This window comes from Bufo bufo, chromosome 9 (assembly GCF_905171765.1).
Source record: "Bufo bufo chromosome 9, aBufBuf1.1, whole genome shotgun sequence".
In the NCBI taxonomy this organism is placed as follows: domain Eukaryota; kingdom Metazoa; phylum Chordata; class Amphibia; order Anura; family Bufonidae; genus Bufo; species Bufo bufo.
Genome location: NC_053397.1, coordinates 194,805,336 through 194,831,963, shown reverse-complemented (window position 1 = coordinate 194,831,963; position 26,628 = coordinate 194,805,336). Strand labels below are relative to the sequence as shown.

The 26,628-nt window shown below is 43.2% G+C and overlaps 1 long non-coding RNA gene across 1 annotated transcript; it reads left to right on the top strand.

The window, feature by feature from the left end:
* Positions 1-7,587: 7,587 nt before the first annotated feature.
* LOC120979595 lies at positions 7,588-26,006 on the top strand. The gene is made up of 3 exons (XR_005774330.1): positions 7,588-7,728; positions 18,582-18,587; positions 25,995-26,006. It is a non-coding gene; the product is annotated as an uncharacterized LOC120979595 (long non-coding RNA).
* The last annotated feature ends 622 nt before the right edge of the window (positions 26,007-26,628 follow it).

Genomic DNA, 26,628 nt, shown 5'->3' with positions numbered 1-26,628 from the left:
AGATCTATTTTCAGCCTCCGGAGCTCATGGCTCTAGCTCTATTAGCAATTACACTTAGGTACAATCTTTATTTTTTGCTTTTACTATTTTGTGCTCTCCTTGTTTATTTCGAGTTCCCTGCCCTGCACTCTTTATTGTGAATATTTCTTTGATTGAAGTCTGGTTTAGGAGGCTTGATTGTGAAATTATCACTGCGCGAAGCTTTATAAACCGCTTTATTACACACATGAACAGCTTTCCTGCTGGACCGTTGAAAGGTGTTATAGAAAAGAAAAACCCTGTGAATCTTTAAAAGAGTTCCATTGGAGAAATTAACTTGCTGGACCTCGTTGCCGTTCCCTCGAAACGAATGGAAGGTGAACAAGTAAATATTCGGAGCTGGCGACTGCATTAAAAAAAAATCAAACTCTTTTGGCTTTTCAATTTTTCTGGTTTCTTATGCGAATTGTTCATAGTATAAAGAATACGTAAATAGGTATCTTCCAGAAAATAGAACCATCTTGAAGTGCCAACTTATGGAAGTGGCTCCCTATGAGTCAATGTCTGACTTTCTAACAAACCTTGGGACATGACAAAGGAACATAGCCAAGTCAATTATCCATCAGTAGACAGCTGTTTCGGGGGATGCTTGCCCCTCATCAGTACTGGATGGCTTAGTGTAATGCCTTGGATGCAGTTTAGGCAGAGTATAGGCTCTCCTTAAAGAGACCAGCTGTGTATGGAGACTTCATGACAATGTACCATGGGAAAAAAATATGTAAATAGGTTATCTCCCAGCTAAAGAGAACTAGCTAGCTGGCACCACCTTTTGGAAGTAGCCCCCTATGAGTTAATGTCTGACTTTTTAATAAATCTTGGGACAGGACAAGGGAAAATAGCCAGGCCTCGGGTTTTTCCGGATGGATATTTGACTTGGCTATTTTCCTTTGTCATGTCCCAACGCTTGTTCAAAACTTAGACTTTGATTCATAGGGAGCCACTCCCAAAAGGTGGTGCTGGCGAGATGGTTCTCTTTACCTAGGAGATAACCCTTTACATATTATTTTCCCATGGAGCATTGCCGGTAAGTCTCTATATACAGCTGGTCTCTTTAAGTTAAAGGGGTTCTCTGCCTTTTTCCTACTGATGATCTATCTTTTCTTACTGATGACCCGCACCTATCAGACAATGGGGCATATCCTAGCTTGGACTGGCCCACAGTGGTACAGGGGAATCCCCGAGTGGGCCCCTGAGCCAGGTGGGCCCCTAGTCTCCCACCCCCTGCACAAGTTGCACATAACACGGTACACTTACTGCACTACATACATATATTCAATGTACAGCGTCTCAACCAGCCTATGTTCATATAAAAAACTTGTTAAATGATTTATTATTTTTGAATGTTTCCATACAGTGGGCCCCCAAAATAAATTTTACTGGTGGGCCCTAGGCACCCCAGTCCGACACTGCCCACACCTACAACGAGAACAGAGTGGGGAAAGGAACTGAGGGCGCACTGCTAATGCGCAGCCGCCCTTCATTAATTTCTATGGGGCCGCCAAAAATAGCTGAGTGCTGGCTCGGCTATTTCTGTCTGCCCCATAGAAATCAATGGGAGCAGGGGCCGCGCATGCGTGGTGCGCTCCCATTCATACAGTGGGCCCCCAAAATAAATTTTACTGGTGGGCCCTAGGTACCCCAGTCCGACACTGCCCACACCTACAATGAGAACGGAGCGGGGAAATGAACCGAGGGCGCACTACACATGCGCAGCTGCCTTCCATCTGTTTCTATGGGGCTGCCGAAAATAGCTGAGCGCTGGCTCGGCTATTTCTGTCTCCCCATAGAAATCAATGGGAGCAGGGGCTGCGCGTGCTTGGTGCGCTCCCATTCACTTGTATGGGAGCAGCGCTTAGTGGTGGACTGATCCCGGGAAACCCGGAGTCCTCCAGCCACAGCTCTACCCGCTCCGTTCTCCTTGTAGGTGCGGGTCCGAGAGGTGGGTCCTAGCGATATGCCCCCATTGTATGTGATGGGAATACCTCTTTAAACATTTCAGATCATATAAGCATCCATGATATTAGTCTAGAAGCCTTTATTTCAGTTTGTTTGTAATGTACCTTCCTATAATGCACAAGACGGATGGCGGTATAGCTAGAACTCTCCATCTCCAAAGACGCTGTTCCACCTTAAGTTTTCACTGCAGATTGTCCAGGTTCATTACTCTATAGACAGGTGATTTATTCAAGAATTAGCTCTCAATCAATAATGGTACCTGACTTACTGAAGAATTGATGCAGAGCTTCGGCTTCCTATTACAATAATTAATGGAGCCTACCTCTAAAAGAAATAGCGTGAGTTTCCTGTTAGTAAAATATCTGGTTGTCATTCTCTTTAATCAGGCTCCATGAGACAATAGCATTAAGAGCTTTAATCAGTTTTTTCTTTTTTTTTAAACTAAATTCCACTGTGATTCATTTCTTATTATAGATTTAAAGTAGTAGAGCTAGTTTGTTCCTAAAACAGAGATCCAAATGATCTTGCAGAGTTTTGTGATAAAATAAGGCTCCCTTCAGCCACCACTAGGGGGAGCTTTAGTCTGATGCATAGGCAGCAAGCTGCTAAGCTCCCTCTAGTGGTGACTGCAGGAAGCATAGATTTTACAATTGAATTCTATGCTTGTTTACAGCTATTAAAATATCCCCTATCCATTGGGACCTCACCTTCAGAAGAATGGAGGTTCTCAGTCCTCTTTTTGAATGACTGTCCAGCATGCAGGCTCAAACGGAACTGTTGAAGCTCTTTCCTCAACTATCTCCATCAGTACAATAGGCAATGACTGGAGCACATGTTTGACAAATGCTCCATTCCAACCTAATACCCCTGTTTTCTGGAGAAGCTTTGAATGCTGCATGGAGATGCCATTAAATGGGTTGTCTAAGGATTTAGTTTTATTTTTTTTATTGCACCTCCGCCTGGAATACCCGTGGAGAAATCCATACTCATTTGCTCCTTGGCGTTCAGTTACGGCTCTCTTCACTCATCTGTCAACTTCTGCACGGTCAGGAACACGTGCACCGCTGCAAAAAATGGCTGGACTCAGCAGGAATGTGTCCCCAACCGTCACAACCATATAACGTCACCACGCCGGCCGACGTGATGATGTCATCACGGGCCACATGAGACTTCGTGCTAGATCTCAATCAAGTTGCGGCGGCCGAGCAAATGGAAGAGGTAAGTATGATTGATATTATTTATTTTTTATATTTTACACTGCGTTATTACTGTCAGCTATAAGCGCGGCATCTGAGGGGTACAATTACGGGGAGAGGCGCAATCGCTGTTCCCTGTCATTGCACCCACTACTTATAAAGACATGTGCTTCGTGATGAAGTCATTCGTCACAAAGCAAATTTTTTAGTAAAATTCGGCAAAGCCGAATCGAATTTTTTAATACTTCGCTCATCTCTAGTTCCAATGCAATTACATAAGAAGTGATCAAAGCTCCATTACATGGGAGAAACATATCCATGGCTCAGACAGGAGCAGAACGGATCTTACATATGTTCAGTTATAATTGTACCGATAGAAGAGCGTTTGTTTAATAAACTGCCTTGCGTCTTCCCAAATTTTAATCCCCCCCTAAATCCCCGTCGCACCAATCTCGATATAAGCCTTTAAATTTTGAGCTTGCACATAGGGATTATGCAAATGAAGCAATTATGAGGCGTTCTCTAATATCTAGACTGGGCAATCCATATTGTCTAATAAGACTGAAATACTGGCTTTTAATTGTATAGTAAAGTAACTACTATGATTAGCAGAACATTCAGCTGCCATCCAGCACCTAAGAAGTAAGACGTTAAGCTTTCAAATTGAGCCATCAACAACGTAAAAAAAACAAAAAACAAAAAAAAGGAAAACAGCCAAACACATGTAGACATTAGACGAGGCTATTATATGAATGGATGCAATTCTTGGAGGAAATATACTTGTCTGTCAATTCGAGGAGAAGTTTGCTTTCAGGCGCGGTTCTACTTTGCACAAGATTAATCTCTAAGTGAAAACACTTAAATACTGTGATGAAATGCAGGTTGGGAGCGTTATAGGGCCGAAAATTTTGTAAATATTCAATTTGTGGCAGATTTTTCTATTTCTTTTTATAGTCCTTTTACAAAGTGAGAGCTAGGTTGTAAGAGGAGCCATAATTAACCATCGTGTGCTAGGAAAGGGAGAAATTCTCTTAGACTTGCAAACTGTTTGCGGAAAGCCCTGTCCTAGACAATATTCATCTATGAGCTGGGATGACTTAAAGGGGTTGTCCGGGTTCCATTTTCACCCCCCCCCCATTTCATGCTTTGATGCTCTTCTCTGTCCTGTGCTGAATCGCTCAGGGCAAAGGCTTTCTCTGGAGATCCGGTGACGTACCAGGCTCTCCCTGGGTAAAGCTAGGCGGAGGCTTCCGCCTAGCAGTGAGACTGGTGATGTCACCAGCACTAATAAGCAGGCTTTAGCACTACCCTAGCCTGTAAAACGTCACCGGCACCACTGCTAGGCAGAAGCCTCCGCCTAGCAATGTAAAAAATATAAACAAACAGCCCTTGTTCTGCGCGATATGAAATGCTCTGATGCTCATATCAGGAGGGCTGCCTGGGCAAAAAGGGGGGACAACCCCTTTAAAGAGGTTTTCCAAGTTTACTATGATTTATAAAATACGCTCATGCAGTTGCTTACTTCTCGTACAACTTCCCCATGCTTTATTTTTATTTTTTTCAATTTGGACTCCCCTGACCCATTTTCACCATGTAAACCAATCCCTCTGGGTTTTTTTTCCATCCTATATGAAGCACTTCCTGCTGCTATATCCAACCAAACCCATGATGCACTTCTCCTTCCTATGCCACAGCTCCAGCACCTCCCTTAAAAATACCCAGCTAGTTTATAGCTCCTCCCACCCAGCTAGTTACACAGACACTCCCCTATCACTGCCCCGCCCATGGACATAACATCACAGGAAATAAGAAAGAGCTGCATAGACAAGGTCATGTGATCGCAGCCCAGAACGGGAGATAGGAGCAACAAAGGTAAAAGAAATACATTGCAAAATTACACGTACCTTCATAAAGGATTGTTTTAAAGGATGTTGAGGCAAGCCAGGAAACCCCTTTAAGCAAAAAGCTTTTGCACCAGCCAGTCTTACTGCATTGTCTTGCAGAGTGAAGAGAGCAGTTCAAGGCAAGAACAACATGTGGCAGGTACCTAGAGGTCATCTCTATAGGAAGTCGGGAATTGTATACGTTTCATATTCAAAAAGTTGGAAGCTATGAAAATGTTCAGGTTAAGGGTGGGCACTTGTGATGTATTTATGCAGGTAACACCAATGTGATCCTCTAGGTGACCATGACTATGAAGTAATTCTGTTTATTCTGACTCTTTTGCAGATACATCCTAAGGATGGTTCACACAGCATTTTAGCTGTTTTTGTGGCGTTTTGCCATTTTTGGTGCTTTTTTTAAGGCATTTTTTCCTTAGTTTTTTGGCAATGCCAGCTAGAGGCTCATTAGAGGCATCTAGAGGCTCATTAGCATATTATAAAAGTTTTTATTTTGAGGGAACGGCGGCAGGCAGGGAGTTAAAAATCATACAGTTGCTAATGTCAGCCAGTTACATAATGATTTTTCTGATGGCAGAAACCCAGGAAACGTTTCACCAAAAATTTTATCTGGAAGTTAAAACCAGATAGCAACTGTAAGGGATCGTCTCTTTTCAGGGGTCACACAGATATCTCGCAGACAACAGGTTTTAGTGTCCAAACTGTGCTTTTATTTTAGTCCCTTCAGCACAATACAGATTAGTCCAGTTATCAGGCACTGGATCAGTTGCGGTTCCCACATACGCAATCAAAACAAATGCTTGCCCGGCTGGGCTCTAACTAACATATATAAATAAGTTCCTACCTCACTTATAGGGCACAGTTCACAACTGCAACTCGGTAAGGCTTTACTCAGCCAAATATTCCACCCAGGGAAGGTATCAGGCGTCACCTATCCTTGTGGCCCCTCAGCCCTGCTAGCTGAGACCAAACACCCAGAGCCTCAGCAGGACTCTGCTTCACAAACACTCTTTCTCTTCCTCCCCAGACTTACACACTGAGAGGTGCTTTATGTCGGCCTGATTACAGCAGGCCTCACCTGCGATCACCTCAGGTGAAAGAAAAACATGCCCTGGAATGAGGGGGTGGATTGGGAGGTCTCACTGCCAAACTCACCATCCCAATCCAATAAAATCCAGCCCTGAATAAATAAATAAAATAGCTTCAGCAACTAAGTTTGCTGAAGCCAGCGCTATCTTCCTGGACTTTACTTATCTCACCTAGATGAGATATACAGACCTTCCAGGGCTTCACTGTTCACATTGCCACATATCCCCCCCCTCTTCTTCAGACCAGAGGTCTGGGGAATTTCCCACATCGTACCATGCCCTCTGGAAGATGTGGTCAGTGTCATATTTTTTCACTCTATTCTGCCACCCTCAGGCTAGCAGAACTTGGTTTTTCATAAGCACTAACTTTCTACCTAACCTACAATGTCTAAGGGACTCTTCCGTCTCCTCTTCGCTGGAGAACGTCTTCTTAGCTTTCTGGCTTGCTTCTTTTCCAGATTTCTTCTTAGGTTCATGACTTTTAACTTCTGTAAACTTTACAGCCACATTTTTCAGGGGGAGCTCCCGCCTCCTCCTCTTGTTGGAGATCCGGCTGGTCAGTTTTATACCACCCTTAAGCCGCTCTGATGTCACCAAGGGTTAACTCAGGTTTGGCTTCAGTTTCAGAGACCTCTGCTTCTTCAGTGGCTTTTTCCACTTCAGCAGACTCTCCTTCAGCCTCTTCTTTGATTTCTGCAACATCTGCATGCTGGTAGTCTGTCTCCTCATATTTCTTCCCCAGCAGACCTCTGGCGTTCTGGAAGACATTGACGGCAGAGGGAATGTCTTTCATGACCAGGTCCTGGCTACTCACTACCACAAGTCTCTTGGATTCAGCATCCATATCAGTCACATTACCTGCAGAACCATCTTCCATCCTCTCTGCCTCGGCCGGCACCATGGCACAATCATCTCCAGACCCATTCTTAACAGGCTCTGGCTTAGACTTCTTGGCATCTTTCAGACGACTCTCCTTCTCAGGTTTCTCATTTTCCTCGACCTGCTGCTCGAAAGCACGCTTAGAATTCTCCAGCCCATAGAGATTCTTCTCAACGTCATTCTTTGAGCTCATGAGATCTTCCATCTCTGCTTTGAGTTGCCTGTTCGGCCTCTCAAATTCATCTAGCTCCTCAAGCGCTTCCTCAGGGGCTCTAGCCAAAGAGAGGGCCTTGGTCTCCTTCTCCCAAGCATCAGTCTCTGCCTGATCATGTTCTTCGGCATACCGGGCCGAGGTGTGTGTCTCTTCAGCCAGGAGTTGGTCAAACCTCTTCTGTTTCTTCTCCAACTTAGACACAATTTGTCTCTGGTGGTCCAGGTCCACCATCCGATCACGCAACTCTTGATCAAGTTGAGAAATCCTGGCTTGCAACTGTATTTTCTCCTCCAAGAGAGCAGATTTTCCTGAGATGCTGTTTCAGACCTCATCAGCCAGCTCATCTCTTTTCTGCTCCGCATGACGTCTGGATCGTTTAGAAGCTGCAAGTTCCTCTTGAAGTTGGAGAATTTCTGCTTCTATTTTTGACTCTAGATTCATTCATCTCTTTCTGAGTCTCCTCCTTCGACTCTTCTGGAGCTTTCTCCAGATGCTCTGCAAGAACAGCTAGTTCCTTCTCTAGTGTATCTAGGGACTGTGCGCAGCGGGTGAAAACATATTCAAGTTTGCAGCCGTACTGACCTGCCAGGCCCAGCTGGTAGTGAGCCTCTGCCAGCAGTCGGTCATGCTCTTCTACATGCTCTTTTTGGTTGGTCAGACCTGCCAAGAAGTCTTCCACTGCCTGGGTATATTTCTCAGACCCTATGCTGACGTTTACCCACTTATCTCTCGTCACGTCAGGTATAACTGTCGTCTGGTCGCTACTAGCAACTACTTTTATTTCGCAAGACCTTGACATGGTAGCTTTCCTCTCTGAGTTGCTATCGGCCACAGCACATACTTCATATATACCGTTCGGGTCATTATCAATCCTGACCTCTAAGGGCACCGATGAGCCAAACCCCACATGGGACACCTCTGGTACGTGTGGTACATCCTCTAGGACCGCCACACATTCCTGCACGTTCACCACAATAGGTTCGCTCTACTCTGTGCTCACAACATTTCTGCATCATTTACATTTTTACCTACAGGGGGCACTTCTTCCCTGTCCACAACCTGCAACAGAAAAGGCATGTCATCATCATTACATATTTCACATGACATCACATTATGCATTTCCCCAAACTGGGTACAATCCTCTTGCACCTTATCAGCACCATTGTTTCTAATGGTCACTTCATTTAGAGGGCTATGTACCAGTTCTGCAGGAGTGTTTCCACTTCCCCACAAATCACGGAACAAAGGGAAATCACAGCCCAACATTCCCTCATGTATGAGCACTTTTGCATTACCAAGTTTATCAGTCTCAGTTCTCACCATGGTCTCACACTCAGTGAGGACCAACGGATAGTCTGTAATATCCGCATAATTGTCCCGAACATTTATCATTGTACCAGTCTCAGGTTTTACTATCATGCTACCTCTTACCCGGGCTAGCATGGGATCTCTGATTTTCACCATTCCAAATCTTGCCTTGGTCACAGGCCCTTTAGGCAACACAGTAACCTTCTCCCCTGCAGATTCCTGCGAGGGAGCAATCACAACAGGCTTACCCGCCTGTTCAGACAGCATTTTCCACATTGTCACACATTTTCGTAACAGTTTCTCGCCTCAGTGACGTATCATCCACCGGCCCAGCAGATAGTAACTGCCGCTGGTTTAATGTCACTGGGTCTGCTACACAAGGGAGAATCGGAATGATCTTACCAATTGTAGTCATGGATTCGGCACTCACGGGAGATGAGGGTAGTTCAGGAATATCTTCAGCACGGTCATCACCCTTTTCCTCAATGCAGTAGTTGCCACAGGAAATGCCTTGGCCTTGACTCCAGTCTTTTTCCAGACGGTCACTCTATCTGCTCCCTTTAAGACTTTGCGCACACGTGCAGGAAACATAGGATCTCCTGAGAGCACCACTTAACTCGCTTTTTCCACTCCACAACTGCCCAAATAATGGAAAGTCCTTGCCCAGCACACAATCCACTCTCAGGGTCTCACACTTCAAGAGCTCCCATTGAAGAGAGCCATAGACCGTTGCAAAGGTCAGAGTCACGGTGGAATCTGTCTCTGACTCCCCCTTTATAAATTCCAGGACCTCTGGCATGACCCGAGACACTTGATGGCGGGAATCTAAAGTGACCCACAGTGGGATTCTCCCAATCACCAACTTGCGGGATCTTTAATATCTTTTGTTAGACCTCCAAATCCATGAACCAACCATGGCACAGTCCTGCTGTAGGTGGGTCTGCACAGACCTCAGTGACCACACCCGGAAAAAAATTAAATTTCAACAGGACCTTTAAGCTCCACACACTTTTACTTTCAGCACAGCAGAAAGTGTCCAGAATAGCACGAGCAGCACCTGATCTTTCTGCCTGTCATTGCCCCTAGCAACCAGTCTTGTTAGCAACCTGCTGTTGTTGCCCACATCTTCCACCAAATGTAAGGGATCGTCTCTAGTGTTGATCGAGCATGCTAGGCCAAACACCATTTTGATTCGAGCATTGCGATGCTTGGCACATCGCAGTGTTCGCCCGAACACCGCATTTGCAGGAGCGCGATGCTCAAGTCAGTGTATTTAAATCTAATTTAGCCTCTTTTTCTGAAAAGTTTCTGCTGGGATTTGAGCTCACAACCTTCTACATTAGAAGCAAGAACCTTAACCACTCAGCTATAAATCTGAATGATAAACTGTGTCAGAAAAACCTCATAGTAGTTTCTCATGTAGTAAGTATTCCTATACAGCAGAAGTATCATTTTATATTTAACTGCAGCTCTATAGCGTAGTGGTTAAGGTTCTTGGCTCTAATGTAGAAGGTTGTGAGTTCAAATCCTGGCAGAAACTTTTCAGAAATAGAGGCTAAATTAGATTTAAATACACTGGGTGCCCCCAAGCATCAGAGCGTGGACTCAGTGGGACGTGGCACCCTCCCCTCTTCAGAGCAGGGGGTGCCTGGTTTAATGCTCGGTTTCTCCCATTAACTTCCATTGTGCTCGGGTGCTCTGTAGAGCACCCGAGTATCCCAAAGTGTTCTACTAGAGCACTTAGCTGATCAACACTAATAGTCTCTTTTCAGGGGGTGACACTCACAGATATTTCACAGACAACAGGTTTTAGTGTCCAAACTGTGCTTTTATTTTAGTCCCTTCAGCACAATACAGATTAGTCCAGTTATCAGGCACTGGATCAGTTGCGGTCCCACATACGCAATCAAAATAAATGCCTGCCCGGCTGGGCTCTAACATGTATAAATAAATTCCTGCCTCACTTATAGGGCACAGTTCACAATTGTGACTCGGTCTGACTTTACTCAGCCAAATAATCCACCCAGGAAAGGTATCAGGCATCACATAGCCTTGTGGCCCCTCAGCCCTGCTAGCTGAGACTACACACCCAGAGCCTCAGCAGGACTCTGCGTCACAAACACTCTTTCTCTTCCTCCCCAGACTGACACACTGGGAGGTGCTTTATGTCGGCCTGATTACAGCAGGCCTCACCTGCGATCACCTCAGGTGAAAAAAAAACATGCCCTGGAATGAGGGGGTGGATTTGGAGGTCCCACTGCCAAACCCTCCATCCCAATCCAATAAAATCCAGCCCTGAATAAATAAATAAAATAGCTTCAGCAACTAAATTTGCTGAAGCCAGCGCTATCTTCCTTGACTTTACTTATCTCACTTAGATCAGATATACAACCCTTCCAGGGCTTCACCGTACACATCGCTGTTCACATTGCCACACAACACATCTCCTTTTTTCTAATCTGTTTTTATTTTCTGATTACAGATTTTTGTATTCTATTTCCTCAACATGATTATGGGGGCAGCCACCTGGACTGAACTGTTCTTAACAGCATTTACAAAGCATTAAGAATATTGCTTTACGGCAGCCCCATGATCCATAGACACAATGGTGAGGAGGGGACATCAATGACTTCTATAGTAGAGTTTTCTAGGCATGCTCTGTGACCTGTGCAGAGGTCATTTGTACAGGGAAGGAATAGATAAGCTTTGACAATCACCTATTGTGAATGGTGGATCTTGTCTTATCTATCATTCAAACCCTGCCTGTAAGGATATCACCTCTGTGTATAGATAAGAAGATAACTGCAGTAAAGTGATCTGTACAAGCCAAGATGTGGCACCTATTATTAGGCTTAGTGGCCAATGGGAACATGGCAGGAATTTATGGTTTTTGTTTAAATCGAGATATTGACATGGAAAATGAAAAATAACTTTAGAAATATGTTAAACATAAAAACATGATTTAAATAAAAGGTCATTTTCTGATGGCACATTCCCTTTAGGGTCCATTCACACGTCCGCAATTCTGTTCATTTCTATGGGGCCGCACGATGTGCTGTCTGGATCCGGAATTGCGGCAAAAAATAGAACATGTCCTATTCTTGTCCGCAACTGCGGACAAGATTAGGCATTTTTTCTATTAAGTGCCGGCGATGTGCGGTCGGCAAAATGCGAAACCCACATTGCCGTTGTCCGTGTTTTGCGGATCCGTAAAACACTTACGAACGCGTGAATGGACCCTTAAGCTGACTAAAGACTAAACCAGGGGTAGGCAACCTCCGACACTCCAGCTGTTGTGAAATTACAACTCCCAGCATGCATACTTGCTCTGCTCTTCTAAGAATTCGCATAGAAATAAATGGAGCATTCTGGGAATTGTAGTTTCACAACAGCTTGAGTTCCGAAGGTTACTGATCCCTGGACTAAGCCATTGTGTGTAGCATTTTCTATTCAGTTGCATGACAACGTTCTGGAGAAAAGACAAGCATCTTCCCTGGTAATACTACAATGCAGTTAATTGAATCAGCCATCACAGAGGAGACAGCTGTCTTTCATAGCGTTCAAAAGGCAGATGCAAAAGGTAGAAGGTCACTAAAGTGAAAGGAGGAAATGAGAGAATGTAGCTAATATGTTTATAATAGATGTATCAGTATCCACTCACCAGATTTGAGATGAAACAGATTGAACCGAATTTAAAGGGGTATTCCCATCTCAGACATTGACGGCACCAATGTCAGATAGATGCCGGTACCACCTCTAGGACCCACCGAACGGGGCCCCACCGAAGTGAAGGAGGGCACACCGTTCATTCGTGGCATGCTCTCCATTCACTGCTATGGGGTTCCAAAAATAGCTCAGTGAGCACGCTCGGCTAATTTTTAAGGCCCCACAGCAGTGAATGGGGAGCACACCGTGCATGCGTAGCTACCTCTCTGTTCACCTTGGGGGTTTCCTTCTGGAGACAGGAGAGGGAATACATTTTTCTGGTAAACCAGCACAACAAGAGAGCAGAAGCGTGTTGGACTTTTTTCAAAAGTCCCATAGCAATAAATGGGGCAGGCTGCAGAGGCATGACCAACCCTCCATTCACCTTTATGGGACTTCCAAAAATAACCAAGCCAGTGCTCAGCTATTTTTGGAAGTCCTATAGTGGTAAACAGAAGGTGGCCACATGTATGGCTGCTTCTCTGTCCACCTCAGGAAGAGCAAGCCTCTAGCAGCAGCATCTAGAGTTGGGACCTGCACCGATCTGACATTGAGGTATATCCTAGCAATAAGCCATCAATGTCCCAAATGGGAATATCCCTTTAAATGTTTGAAAAAACACTATGGGTGGAGATTTATTATGAGGAGAATTTTCAAAGTGAGTTTTGCTGGAGTCTATAATTTACTCCATGTTTGATAAATTTGGTGCATCTTTAAAGGGGTTGTCTCAGCAAATGGCATTTATCATGTAGAGAAAGTTAATACAAGGCACTCACTAATGTATTGCGATTGTCCATATTGCCTCCTTTGCTGGCTTGATTTATTTTTCCATCACATTATAGACTGCTCGTCTCCAGGGGTTGCGACCACCCTGCAATCCAACAGTGGTGCACTATAAGAAAAAGCACCGACCTCTCTAGTGGCTGGGACAGCGGGACTGTGCATAGGCAAGCATGAGCAGCAGCTCCCATCCTCCTCATAGCTGCACTGCAGCATATAATGCAAAGGAAAAATGAATCCAGCCAGCAAAGGAGGCAATATGGATTATAACAATACAATAGTCAGTGCCTTGTATTAACTTTCTGCACATGATAAATGCCATTTGCTGAAGTGAGAAGACACCTTTAAGTGTAACTCTTCTGTCTTGAGATGCTACTCCTCTTTCTGCGCCACTCTTTTGCTGCAGTAAAATTGTGACAATTTTTGCCACGGTTTAAAAAGGCATAGTTGATGAATCTGGCTTAAATCAGCCCAACCACATCCACTTTCCCATCCATTTTTTAAAACTAGAGAGAGAGGTATAAAAATGCAAAATGTTGCAAACTTTTTGCATAACTAAGCCAAGAAAGCTGCAAAGCTCTATTTTGTGACTTTTTGTAGTGTTTTGGTGGCCTTTTTTTCCAGCATTCAAAACATATATTTTTTCTATTCCTATAGAGAAGTTTACAGGAAAAAGCTCAGAAAAGAAACACCATACCCAAAGTATGCTACACATTGAAAGGAAAATGCCACAAGGATGCCCAAAAGACTTTGAAAATAGGCTTTTCAGTAATCTATATATAAAAGAAGGACGTACAGAATATATATATGTATGCATGTATGTATATTCCGCGATCACTCAAAAACGCAACCATCGATTTCAACGAAACTTAGTCTACACATCCCTGGATAGCTGGAAAGAAATCTTGTGGGGGTCTCAGCTCTCTAGGACGTACCATTCCTGAGATATTCCCCCAAAAAATACCTGCATTAGCCAATACAAGCCTGCAAGTCTTTCTCTTCATATCCCAACTGCCATACACACGGTCACATGTCCCTTATCAGCCAATAGAAGCTTGCAGGCCCTTAGTCTCCACATACACATAGTTTTACTCCAGGTTTTCATACCAAACCAGCCATTTTTCTTCACTCCTGTAGATCAGCTTTAGGCTAGGGCTACACAACGATATGTGTCGCACGACACATAGGGCACAACTACACTGCTACATTGATGTCGCACCAATGTCACGGGACAATTTTTATAATGATAGGCTATGGTGTTGCACTGCTACATGTGACATGCTGCAACTGCGACTCGCCAGTCGCAGAAAAATCCATCTTGGATGGATTTTTTGTGACTGTCGTGTCGCAGTCACAGCATGTCACATGTCGCAGTGCGACACCATAGCCTATCATTATAAAAATTGTTGAGACAAAATGTCCCGCGACATGTCGTCGTGTAGCCCTAGCATTAACCCCTCAAGGACTCAGCCCCATTTCACCTTAAGGACTTGCAAGGACTTGCAAATCTGACCAGTGTCACTTTAAGTGCTGATAACTTTAAAACGCTTTGACTTATCCAGGCCGTTCTGAGATTGTTTTTTCATCACATATTGTACTTCATGACACTGCTAAAATTGGGTCAAAAAAGTAAAATTTTTTGCATAAAAAAATACCATATTTACCAAAAATTTAGAAAGATTAGCAAATTTCAAAGTTTCAGTTTCTCTACTTCTGTAATACATAGTAATACCCCCAAAAATTGTGATGACTTTACATTCCCCATATGTCTACTTCATGTTTGTAGCATTTTGGGAATGATATTTAATTTTTTGGGGATGTTACAAGGCTTAGAAGTTTAGAAGCAAATATTGAAATTTTTCAGAAATTTACAAAAACCCAATTTTTAGGGACCACGGCAGGTCTAAAGTCGCTTTGCGAGGCTTACATAATAGAAACCACCCAAAAATGACCCCATTCTATAAACTACACCCCTCAAGGTATTTAAAACAGATTTTACAAACTTCGTTAACCCTTTAGGTGTTGCACAAGAATTATTGGCAAATGGGGATGAAATTTGAGAATTTCATTTTTTTGCCTAATTTTTCATTTTAACCCATTTTTTCCACTAACAAAGCAAGGGTTAACAGCCAAACAAGACTGTATCTTTATTGCCCTGACTCTGCCGTTTACAGAAACACCCCATATGTGGCCGTAAACTACTGTACGGGCACACAGTAGGGCGTAGAGGGAAAAGTGCGCCGTATGGTTTTTGGAAGCCAGATTTTGCTGGACTGGTTTTTTGACACCATGTCCCATTTGAAGCCCCCCTGATGCACCCCTAGAGTAGAAACTCCATAAAAGTGACCCCATCTAAGAAACTACACCCCTTAAGGTATTCAAAACTGATTTTACAAACTTTGTTAACCCTTTAGGTGTTGCACAAGATTTAATGGAAAATAGAGATACAATTTCAAAATTTCACTTTTTTGGCAGATTTTTCATTTTAATATTTTTTTTCCAGTTACAAAGCAAGGGTTAACAGCCAAACAAAACTCATTATTTATGGCCCTGATTCTGTAGTTTACAGAAACACCCCATATGTGGTCGTAAACCGCTGTACGGGCACACGGCAGGGCGCAGAAGGAAAGGAATGCCATACGGTTTTTGGAAGGCAGATTTTGCTGGACTGGTTTTTTGACACCATGTCCCATTTGAAGCCCCCCTGATGCACCCCTAGAGTAGAAACTCCAAAAACGTGACCGCATTTTAGAAACTACGGGATAGGGTGGCAGTTTTGTTGGTACTAGTTTAGGGTACATCTGATTTTTGGTTGCTCTATATTACACTTTTTTGTGCGGCAAGGTAACAAGAAATAGATTTTTTGGCACTTTTTTTTTTTGTTATTTACAACATTCATCTGACAGGTTAGATCATGTGGTAATCTTATAGAGCAGGTTGTCACGGACGTGGCGATACCTAATATGTATACAATTTTTTTTATTTATGTAAGTTTTACACAATGATTTCATTTTTAAAACAAAAAAATGTTTTAGTGTTTCCATAGTCTAAGAGCCATAGTTTTTTAAGTTTTTGGGCGATTATCTTAAGTAGGGTCTTATTTTTTGCGGGATGAGATGACGGTTTGGAGTGCATATGACTTTTTGATCGCTTGCTATTACACTTTTTGTGACGTAAGATGACAAAAAATGGCTTTTTTTACACCGTTTTTATTTTTATTTTTTTACGGTGGTCATCTGAGGGGTTAGGTCATGTGATATTTTTATAGAGCCGGTCGATACGGACGCTTCGATACCTAATATGTATACTTTTTTTTCATTTATTTAAGTTTTACACAATGATTTCATTTTTGAAACAAAAAAAATCATGTTTTAGTGTTTCCATAGTCTAAGAGCCATAGTTTTTTCAGTTTTTGGGCGATTATCTTGGGTAGGGTATGAGTTTTGCGGGATGAGATGACGGTTTGATTGGTACTATTTTGGCGTACATTGGTACTATTTCGGCATCCCGTTCGGATTAACTCCCGGGGCGCCGCAATCTTATTTTAAACTCATGACGTATCGGTACGTCATGGGTCCTTAAGGACTCGGGAAACATGCCGTACCGGTACGTCATGCGTCCCTAAGGGGTTAAAGAGGCGTTCACTGTGAATGTTACTGTTAAGGGGGCAGGCCGCTGTGGAGGTCACTGTTAAAGGGGTAGACACTGTGGAGGTCACTGTTAAGGGGGCAGGGGCCACTATTAAAGGGGCAACTGCTGTGGAGATCACTGTTAAGGCAGCAGGGTACTGTGGAGGTCACTGTTAAGGGGGTGGGCCCCTGAGAAAGTCACTGTCAAGAGAGTGGGGTTCTGTGAAACTCACTGTTAAAAGGGCGGGCTGCTGTGAAGGTCAAAGTTAAGGGGATGGGCTGCTGTGGAGGGGCACTGTGGGGGTCATTGTTAAGGGCTGGGGGACTGTGGAGTTCACTGTTAAAGGGGCGGGGTGCTGTAAATGTCAGTGTTATAGTGGATACTGTCAATATCTTTTAACGACACACACAAACATTACATGAAATAGATGAAATATACCCGTGTGAAGACGGGTCCTTCTGCTAGTTTGATAAAAAAAAAAAGCACCTACAGTATAAAATGAAAATGAAAACTCCATGAAGAAAGCTGCAAATGTTGATTAAAGAGAACCTGCCACCACAAAATGCAATGCAATCTGAATGCAGCATGGTATAGACTTGGAGAGGCTGAGAGGATTGATTTTGTGGGAAAAGATTCAGTAAAACCTGCAATTTGTACATTTATATCTGCTTTTTTCACCTCCTGTGAACAGCTATCAGTACAGGGAGGAGGTGCTATCAGTGACAGCTATCTCTCTATGTACACTTATACAAACAATGACATCACTCACTGATGGCACCTCCTCCCTGTACCGATAGCTGCTCACTCACTGATGGCACCTCCTCCCTGTACCAATAGCTGCTCACTCACTGATGCCACCTCCTCCCTGTACCGATAGATGCTCACTCACTGATGGCACCTCCTCCCTGTACCGATAGCTGCTCACTCACTGATGCCACCTCCTTCCTGTACCGATAGATGCTCACTCACTGATGGCACCTCCTCCCTGTACCGATAGCTGCTCACTCACTGATGGCACCTCCTCCCTGTACCGATAGCTGCTCACTCACTGATGGCACCTCCTCCCTGTACCGATAGCTGCTCACTCACTGATGGCACCTCCTCCCTGTACCGATAGCTGCTCACTCACTGATGCCACCTCCTCCCTGTACCGATAGATGCTCACTCACTGATGGCACCTCCTCCCTGTACCGATAGCTGCTCACTCACTGATGCCACCTCCTTCCTGTACCGATAGATGCTCACTCACTGATGGCACCTCCTCCCTGTACCGATAGCTGCTCACTCACTGATACCACCTCCTCCCTGTACCGATAGCTGCTCACTCACTGATGGCACCTCCTCCCTGTACCGATAGCTGCTCACTCACTGATGCCACCTCCTTCCTGTACCGATAGATGCTCACTCACTGATGGCACCTCCTCCCTGTACCGATAGCTGCTCACTCACTGATGCCACCTCCTTCCTGTACCGATAGATGCTCACTCACTGATGGCACCTCCTCCCTGTACCGATAGCTGCTCACTCACTGATGGCACCTCCTCCCTGTACCAATAGCTGCTCACTCACTGATGGCACCTCCTCCCTGTACCGATAGCTGCTCATAGGAGGGGAAAAAAGCAAAAATCTAAATGCATAAATTACAGGCATTACTAAATCTTTTCCCACTAAACTATATATCGATCGGTTCAGCTTCTCCTGTTCTATAACATACTGCTTTCAGATTGCATTACATTTTGTGGTGACAGGTCTTCTTTAAAACCAGCCTACAGTATCATTAATTTGTGACCAGATGTGAGAAGAAATCGCTCACTGGTTCAGGATGTAAAGAGTTGCAAACAAGAGATGGTATCTGGAGCTAGATATAGGATCCAGTGATGGCCAGTTCTCCGTGTTCGCCCGCGAACACATGCGATCTGCCATCTTAACTCACAAGTCCGGCGATGCACAGGTAAGTCCTTACCTGTGCCTGTGCCGGGAGCCGGTCTGAAACAAATGCGGTCACCAGGAGCAGGCAGTTCCGATGAAGGCCCCCGGCGGCTCGCGGCACAGGCACAAGTAAGGGCTTACCTGTGCATCGCCAGACTTGTGAGTCAAAATGGCAGCCTGCATGTGTTCGCGGGCGAAAACGGCGATCTGGCCATCACTAATCGGATCATGAGTTCTAGTTGGCCACACATATAACAGAGCCACAGCTTGTCAGACGTTTATCTCCTAAAACTGTGCAAGCTTAGATCACTAGAACTTTGGAGTGGGGAGCAACAATATCCAAACATACTGAAATCTAACATACATAATTTCTCATTCCCATGATACTAGACAGTAATGGGAAATTCGAGTTATCCCCAAAATCCACCACATATCCCATGCGAGAAACCACTGTCTTGTTTTTCATGTGGATCTGCTCTAGGTTTAGTTCCATCGAATGGAGTCTTTGCGAGGCGTCACTCTCGAGTGGACCTGTACATTCTTGACACGGTCTTGAAAACTGCATGGCAAAAATCCTCTGCCACATAAATTGCGGCACAGCCTTCCATTTAAAGCAATGGGTAGTAGTTTCAGGGCTAATTTGGCCTAGTTTTCAGAAATGAATCTGCTCAAAATCCCAACATAAAAATGCTGCTTTCTTCCCTTCAATGATCTATCTTGGCTGATCAACAGCATCAAAACAGGTTAAGCTTTTAAAAATGTAGGTACACATTAGATAGTTGCAGGCCAAACACCTGTTCAGATGACAGTTATCCCTCTTGACTCCTCCATATAGGTTTAGGCTCAGCTTGGTTGAGCATGTATGTGTCCTGAAAGGGGAGAGAGGAGAAAGCCACTGGCAGACACCTGTGGCAGTGGCTATCTCCCCGAGAACAAAAGGATTAGGCATGTTTATAGCCAACTGTCTGATCCTATTTTTATTCAACATCTGCCGTTGGGGGAGAGTCGACCTTCATCTAATATGTATGGCCACCTTAACAGTTTTATGTGAGTAATCTTAGTACTATGGCCATGTCAACAGGGCTTTGTCCATAGAAGATACATGAAGATATAGTAGGACCCCCAAAGACTTACAAATCTGTACTCGGAGGTTACACAAATTGCGTCTATGAGACCTAAATTTAAAGGAGTTATCCATGAAAATATATTTATGACTTATCCTCAGGATAGGACATCAGTATCAGATCTGTGGGGGTCTGATACCCAGGACCCCCATCGATCAGCTATTAGAAGAGGCCTCGAGCCCCACAGCCTCTTCCTAGGCCAGTGACAACACTGTACATGGGCCACATGGCCTAGTTGCAGCTTAACCCCATTCAAGTCAAAGAAACGTATCTATACCTAACGGTTAACATCTGATTCCTGACATTGAGACATCTCAGTTTTTAAGCCGTCTCCGGCAATGTAAAGCAAGACTGAAGCCAGATTGTACTGGCAGAGGTTGGCACATGTCCTCGCATGTTCACTTTGGCAACACCTCAGAGCTTTGCTCTCGTTTGTGAGGTCTGAGGACATTCGAGTTATTCATGCAATTACTGCACCAGCGCTAATTGATTGCTGATTAAATTAAATGAGCAGAGGGACTCATTGATCAGCTGATCAATCAGGGATGTTCACGCTTGCCAGGGCTTTCGTTAACTTCAGACCAAATGCCGCAGGGTTAATGGGAAGGAGGGGCAGCAGCCGCTAGAGCACAGGACAGGAAATTAAGACCACACAGCCAAGGGCAGGATCACATGGCTCTGTTCACATGTACAATGTATAGTAATAAAACGGATGAACTTTGAGATACCATCAACTTTTTATTTCGAAAAAGGATCCAACATGGTCAAAAATGGTTCTCCCCTAGTTAAAAATAGAGGTCAGTCCTTGAGATGTGGTGTGTTGGAAACTTTGAGGTTGGAATGCCATGTTCAGGATAATTATTGTGATCCATCAAGCAACTTGCATATGCTTCATAGCAGACTACACTAGAGAGGAATGAATAGATTCTAATAAATTGGTTTGTCTCGTCAGCAGGTCTTCTTCACCTGAAGGGAGCTGTCCCCACAAGTGAAGAAGCGGCCACTTGATGCAAGATTGAAAAGGCAGGATATTTAGCCTAGACCTGACAATTTCCTGCCTGCATAGACTGCTCTGAAGCCGGGCAGGTAGGAAATTGTCAGGGCCAGGCTAAATGTCTGGACCTGTCAATCGTGCTGCACATGGATACTTACATAGTTACATAGTTGAAATCCATTAAGTTCAACCAAGGGATAGGTGGGGACGCGAATCCCAGAAGGAAGTGAGACTCAGATTTCTACACGTTTTCATAAGCATTTATGTTGTTTACTTTTAAGAATTCAGCTAAACCCTTTTTTAAACTGTCCACTGTTCCTTCTGTGACCACGTCCTGAGGAAGTCTATTTCAGAGATTCACATTCTTACAGTAAAGAAACTTTGACGCTTCTGGAGACTGAACTTTTTCTTCTCCAGTCGGAGGCAGTGCCCCTTGTCTTTTGAGGGCATTTTAAATGTAACAGTTTTATCATGTCCCCCCTTAGTTAATGATGTCCCCCCTTAGAAATATCTTCTCAAGACTAAATAAATTCAATTCTTTTAATCTTTCTCCATAACTAAGGCCCTCCATGCCCCTTATCAGTTTAGTCGCTCTCCTCTGTACTTTTTCCAGCTGTAATGCGTCCTTTCTATGGACTGGTGCCCAGAACTGAACTGCATATTCCAGATGAGGCCGCACCAACGCTTTGTAAAGTGGTAATATTACATCCCAGCCCCGCGAGTCCATGCCTCGTTTAATGCATGACAGTATCCTGGTGGCCTTAGAAGCAGCTGATTGACATTGTATGCTGTTATTTAATCTACCATCTACAAGGACACCCAAATCCTTCTCTATAAGTGACTCTCCCAGTGTTACATCCCCTAGGACATATGAAGCACAGAGATTGTTACTACAAAGATGCATAACTTAACATTTATCCCCATTGAACCTCATTTGCCAAATTGATGGCCAATCACTCAGAGTGTCCAAGTCAGCTTGTAGTTTATGGACATCTTTGCTATTAATCCCGTCCCCGATATCATTAATAAATAAAGTAAATAATAGAGGACCCAGCACTGAACCTTGGGGTACACCACTTATAACCTGGGACCATTCTGAATAGGAATCATTGACCACAACTCTCTGGACACGGTCCTTCAGCCAGTTTTCAATCCAATTACAAACTATACTTTTCAAGCCTATAGGGCTATAATTACCTGTGGACCTAGATCTTTTTTGAATATGGGCACCACATTTGCCTTGCCCCAATCACTTGGCACTGTACCAGTACCTAGAGAATCTTTAAAAATTATAAACAGGTGCACAGTAATGACTGAACTGAGCTCTTTAAGCACTCTTGGGTGTAATACATCTGGACCCAGAGCCTTGTTCACATTTACCTTATTTAACTTGTCTTGGACCATATCTACATTTAGCCAATTGAGTATATTACTGGATTTACTAACAACCCCGACGCCACAGATATCAGCTCCTTTCTCTTCTTTTGTATATACAGATCTAAAAAAAACATTTAGTAACTCTGCCTTTTCCTTATCTTCAGTGACTCCCTCCCCATTACCATTATTTAGGGGACCTACCTGCTCGGACCTTGGTTTTTTAGCATTTATATATTTAAAGAATATTTTGGGATTTGTTTTGCTCTCTTTTGCTGCCTGCTGTTTGTTTTGTATTTATGCAAATTTTATCTCATTTTTACAGATTCTATTAAGCCCTGTAATCTTCAAAAGCTACAGCTGACCCCTCAGACTTTTATTTTTTAAATGCCCTTTTTTTGTCATTTATTGCGCTTTTTACAGTAGTTATAAGCCATAGGGGGTTTAATTTTAGCTACTTATACTTGTTACCTAAAGGAATAAATTTTTAGTGCAATTATTCAATGTAGATTTAAAGCTCTCCCATTTATCCTCAGTATTATTATGTGACAGTAGCTGCTCCCAGTCTATGCCCTGAAATTCTGCCCTCAACCCAGGGAAATTTGCCTTTTTAAAATTCAGTGTCTTTGCTCTGCCTGACAGAGTTTGCTTATGATAGTTTAGGGGGAATATAATATAATTGTGGTCACTATTACCTAGTGTTTCTCGAACAGTAACATTTCCAACAAGCTCTGCATCATTACAAATTACCAGATCCAACAGAGCATTGCCCCTAGTGGGAGCTTCTACAAACTGGCCCATAAAGTGGTCCTGCAGCAAGTCGATGAATTTTCTTCCCTTTGCTGTTGAGGCAGAACCATGACCCCAGTCAATGTCTGGGAAGTAAAAATCTCCCGTTATGTACCAGCCTGTGCAGCCTGCTCTATTTGGTTATACAGTTGCATTTCTATTTCCTCTGTGATGTTAGGGGGGGTCTATAGATTACACCAAATATTATTTTTTTCAGTGTTTATATCCCTTTGTGAAAATACATTTTTAATTACTATTACCTGTAAAGTGAATATCTGGGATTTTTGGGCTACCTTAGTTGATGTTTGTATGTAACAGGTTCTTGTTACCAGCAGTTTTATTTTTCATCGGTGTATAGTTCTGCCTAGTCTTCTCCCTACCTTTCTCACTAACTCCAGCCCCCACTAAATACCCACTGTCCCCTCCTATATCCCACTCCATATCTACACTATCTACACCTTGGGAACAGTCCCCCAATGCTGGTTAGACTCAATTTGCTCATCTCTAGACTACACCCATAGTGGTTGTGGGGTGTCTTAAGACTAGTCAGATATTTCTCACGGTATTGTGGTGACAGGTCGTTACTAAGTGGATACTTATTCGTCATGCGATACCATCAGGAAGAAGGCTGATTGGCTTTAAATTTTTTCTGCAGCAGGACAATGAACCCAAACATACAGCCAATCTCATTAAGAACTATTTTCAGGGTAAAGAGGAACAAGGAGTCCTGGAAGTGATGATATGGCCACCACAGAGCTCTGGTCTCACCATCATCCAGTCTATTTGGGACTACATGAAGAGACAGAAGGATTTGAGCAAGCTTATGTCCACAGAAATCTGTGGTTAGTTCTCCAGGATGTCTGGAACAACCTCCCTGCCGAGTTCCTTCAAAAACTGTGTACAAGTCTACCTAGAAGAACTGATTGGAGATTGAAGATTGGATTTAGATTTCTTTTTTGTTAATTAATTTTGCCTTTTGTTAATTGACAAAAATAAACTATTAACATTTCTATTTTTGAAAGCATTCTTACTTTGCACCATTTTTTCTCACATCTGTCTAAAACTTTTGCACAGCACTGTATCTTCTAACTTGAATTTAAAGATATTACAACTGAAAACGAACTGGTTTCTATGAGTAACAAGTTTTAGTTTTTTTTTTCTACAAGTTTCATAATCAAGCTCCATTGTGTAAGTTTATGTCAGTTTGCCTAATTTGCAACACCCCATTAATAGATTGAATACAAATTTATGATGAGTTACATGATTGACATGTATTCCCTGATCCTTAAATCTCTCACTGGCCTTTTCAAAACATGACTATAATCATCATCATCTGCCCTTCTCCTTTCCAGTATTGTATACATTCACTCTTTCAACACTGATTCAACATTATCCTTGTATAGTCATTCATCTGAGGATCACCATCATGTTCATTTTCACTTTAAAGGGACCGGTCACGTTGTACATGGCGTCCAATCTGCAGGCTGCATGTTACAGAACAGAAGGAACTGAGCAGATTGACATATCATTTTATGGCAAAAGATTCAGTATAACTTATATTTTGTTTCTTTTAATTTGAGAGTCCAGTGGGTGGTCCTAATCATTAATAAGACCCCACCCACTTGACTCCTTAACTTACAGATGTAGTAGAGTTAACACTCATGCTTTATGAGACGTGTTATCTAAACTAAATGCTTTTCAATTGCTTTTCAATGGCCTTTGTCTCAAGATAACGCAATGAGTTAAGAAATTTGAGTTAAGAGCTGGAGTGCTAACCCTGCTACATCTGTAGTGTGACGGTATGACAAGTGTCTTTTAACATTCAGAATCATGGGATTTCTGGCTTTTCATGTTCTACATCTTTTCACATGCTACAGTCCCATGAATTTTGTGGTTTAATGTATTCAATCACTCCCTTAACTCCTTAAAGGGTTTTGCCACAAAACACATTCTACATTTTTCAAACCAGCACCTGGATCTGAATACTTTTGTAATTGCATTTAATTTAAAATTTAATATAGCCACTGAGCTCTGCAATAAACTCTATCTGTACAGCGCCACCTGCTGTTTGTTCTTTTCCTCATTTTGTGTCCACCTCACTCAGCTGGTCACACGTGCTCAGTTTAAATATTCAACTGCCATCAGCCATAATGTTCTGTAATAAGCTGTAGCAGTTGCAGGGAAAGAGTTAAGGCAGAAAGGACATGTACCCTGACAAAGGACACATCCCCTCAGCTGGAAGACTAAAATATATCTAGCAGAAAAATTGGAGCAATGATTGGGGAGATCTCTGGATCCATGTGAGGTATCGGGCTGGTTCTAGCTTAGTTAGAGATTGTCATGTCCTATATGATGTCTTATTTTCATGTTTGACACCATTTTCATGTCATAACCCCTTTAAAGGGAGTCTATGGAGTTAGTAACGCTTCAGACTAAGTCCTGTCACTCTTTAAAAGCAGAAGCGCTGAACTATCTAACAGGAAGTTTGGTTGCAAACATCTCCCATCGCGGTGACATTAAAGGGGTTCTTCTGGCTTTTAATATTGATGACCTATCTTCAGGATAGGTCATCAATATCATATCAGCGGTGGTCCGACACCCGGCACCCCTGTCGATCAGCTGTATGAAGGGAAGGTGTGCGCAGTGCCCGCGTGCCATCTCCCATCTCTGAGGATTGGTCACCCTGAGAATAGGTAACCAATATTAAAAGCCTGGAGAACCCCTTTAAGAACTAGGAGAAGACGGTTTACTATCCGTGATTTAGGGTAGGATTGGACAATTAGTAGAAAATGCATATGGGTCTCATAAAACATGACTGTAGTGTTTTACCGATCCGCAAAACACAGATACCGGCCAGGTGTGTTCGTCATGGCCGCAACTATAATAGAAAATGCCTATTCTTGTCTGAAATTGCAAACAAGAATAGTACATGCACTTATTTTTTTTGCGGGGCTGTGGAACGGAACCACGGATGAGTAGAGAACACGGTGTGCTGGGTCCGCACCCGTTCTGCAAAATTGCATTCATATGGCTGCTGAATGAGCCCTAAGATGTTAAAAATGAGCCTAAAGATCCATTCTTCTTCTAGTCTGATTGAGCAGAGTGACACCAAGCGCGAATAGGTTGCCTACCATGCACCTCTCAAACACTCTTCACACTTCCATGCTATTTCTTAACCAATTATGATCAAGCAGGGAAAAAAATAATCAATCTCCCTTGTATTGCCTGTGCTATATTCACGGTACAAAATTGTTTTATAAATACCTAATATGAGTCATCTGCAGAGCATCGCCCCATCACAAGTTACAATTTCAGGCTCATCTATGTTAAGACATTTGCGATGAGGCTTGGCCGAGTACATCTAATCCAATGTTTTCCCTGCCAGGGACTTGCAGAAAATTGCTGTACATCTGTTATTATACAGAACAATCACACACAAATCTATTTTTGTTTATAGCTTCTGAAGGCAAGAAAGAATAATCCACATTTCCAAGCGCTTGTGCATTGCCTCCTCTTTCTCATGTCCTATCAAAGAGAAGAAGCATAATGAACGCCAACTCTACCAGGGAACCCGCTTTGTAGAGTTCCAGTTCAGAGCATAATATTTATTCCTAGAGTCTGCAGTTAACACAAAAATAAATCTGCAAAGCAAGAAAAGAAGCTTGTAACTATATTATTTTATGCACTTAATCTACTCTGGAATTAATGAACTGTGGACAAAG